Genomic DNA, 2,399 nt, shown 5'->3' on the forward strand with positions numbered 1-2,399 from the left:
ATTATCCAAGGCATTTAGGAAGATGCTAAGTAAACTAAATAAATATTGTCTTGAAAATGTTATTTCCCAGTCTCTTCTGTCATGACATGATGAGCTAAAGGAAAAAAGAGGAAAATAATTGAATTTAGCACTGACTTTCCTTTTGCTTTGAATTTTCTACTTGTAAGAAGAGATATTATATTTTGAACAATACAGAAATCATCTCATTGACTAGAATCAGTAGTCCAGCTAACAGACTTACAGCCATGAGTGGATTTATTAAGAGTGTGTAAGAGTACGCATACACTATGTACATTTTCCATCTTGTACCATGTACCGCTATCCTCTCAGTCTTCATCACCTGAATTTAACAGATCAGAGAAAAGAGAACCAGAGACTCAACAAATATCATCTGTGAGTGAATGGCAATGCTGTAATCTGAAATTTCAAGTCCCTCTGACTCCAGAAACTCTTACTAACAATGACCTTCAGCATGTTGCCTTGAGCTTCAAGATTCTCAGCTGAAAAGGAAGATGGGTGGTGGTCATTCATTTCATTTTCAAGTATTCATCAAGTTATTATATAATATAAACATGCTATAGATATAGTAGTAAGCTAAACATAGAAATAATGTTCAGCTTAATCGGTGACAAAGATAAAAATAATTATACCGAAAAATAAATAACTGCTCCTCAATACTCTGGAAAATAGGAACACACTTCTATGTCTCCTTCATACGGACATAAGGAATGTGGTTGGGGGTTGTTATGGTCAGGAAGGACTTGCCTGAAAAATTTGCTTTGAGATGACAGCTGAATGACAACACAGTGATCATCGCGGGGGGATAAATCCTAGCAGAGAAAATTGCTGGGGTAGATGCTGGTGGCCAGTCAAGAGTGGTTTTTCCAGGCAGTGAATGCTGCCCATGGGGCTGGACTGGGTGTGCGGGAGATTTCCTCGATGAAGCCTCGTTACCCACACCGTTGTTCTGTGGTTTAAAGTCAAAGACAGGCAGGGCCAGCCAGAGAAGAGTGCTTTGTAAACTAGAAAGCACTGTGTTAACATGCAGGTTTATGGGAGTTTTGCTGGTTTCTCATCTTAAAAGACTATAACATTTCCCCCAAACTTAAAGTCTCTTAAAGTCTTAGTGCAGTGGGATCTTTTCATGGCGTGAAATTGGGCTTTACAGAGGAGCTTCTGTTTCAACGTTGACAGAGCTGGAGACACAATTAGCTTGACTCCTGGGATGGCGATGTGCTCCAGACCATTAAATGCACAGCTCTTGGCTGTTTCTAAAGAAGACAACATGCATCTGTGGTTTGATTAATTGTAAATGTGTGCTTCTTGGCTGAAGACAGGGGAGCTACAGAAACCCAGATTGTCACACAGGCCAGAGAACAGAGCAATTTCCCCACTGGAGAGGGAGAGTGGAGAAAGATAGGGAAAGGAACCAGGAAGCTGGTGACCAATGGGTCAATAGCGGAGTGGTCCTGATAAAAACATAACACATTCTGATGTAGGGGGTTTGCCTCTCTTCAGGTATGCTTTGTGATGAGGATGGGACCCCACCCTCTCTCAACAGCAAGAGATGAGGATGGGGACCCAGCTTCTTCCTGGTCACACGGTTTTATTTCACTTTTTGTAGGAGGATTGCAATCTCTTTTCACTCAGGCGTGTCTTCAATGAGAACTCACAGAGTGCTCACTCTGTCAACAACTCCATCAGACACTGCAGATTCGGGGACAATGAGGAACCATGTTTGACTTCTATCCAGTGGGAGAGACATACATAAAATTAAGTACCAATCACATTAATGCAAAAGTTGGGAGATATACAAAGCTCTAGGAGAATCAGAGAGATAATGATTCATTCTTCCAGGGGGCATAATGTATGAAAATGTATTTGAGCTCCATCTTGAAGGGTAAGTGGCTGAGTAGATGAAAAGGAACTTTCTGAGGAGAGGAGGAGCAGGGGAGCCCAATGCCCTGAGGTGTGCAAGGACAAATGCATCACACAAGGCCAGGCTGATCAAGTAGCTTGAACACAGATCACCAAGAAAGGTGAATGCCGTGTTCATGATACTATCAGTGAAAAAGCAAATAAAGCCCTTGACTTGTTCACTAACATGATTTCCAGGTTGTGTATTTTCTAGGCTGACTAAATGTCCAACAGCCAAGGAGCCATTGGTTCCTGCCACTAATGAGCCAGTTCATCAATATGGGAAATCTTCTGTGACATTTCAGAAGGAAAAGGGAGAGAAGGGAAGGAGCAAGAAAGGAAGACAGGGAGGGAGGGAGGAAGGAAGGGAGGAGTGGTGGGAGAAAGGAAAGGGAAGGAAAAAAAGGAGAGAAAGCAGAAGAGGAGGTAGAGATAAAAGATAAGAGATAAGCCGTAACTGAAAGGAAAGAAAATAAAGAGGG

General features: G+C 42.0%; 1 pseudogene; it reads left to right on the forward strand.

Moving 5' to 3' along the window:
• The first annotated feature begins 1,865 nt into the window (after positions 1–1,865).
• LOC128626725 (metalloendopeptidase OMA1, mitochondrial-like) overlaps positions 1,866–2,399 on the forward strand; it is a 9,099-nt pseudogene continuing 8,565 nt past the window's right edge.

This window comes from Artibeus jamaicensis, unplaced genomic scaffold (assembly GCF_021234435.1).
Source record: "Artibeus jamaicensis isolate MK-2021 breed Jamaican fruit bat unplaced genomic scaffold, CSHL_Jam_final scaffold_916, whole genome shotgun sequence".
In the NCBI taxonomy this organism is placed as follows: domain Eukaryota; kingdom Metazoa; phylum Chordata; class Mammalia; order Chiroptera; family Phyllostomidae; genus Artibeus; species Artibeus jamaicensis.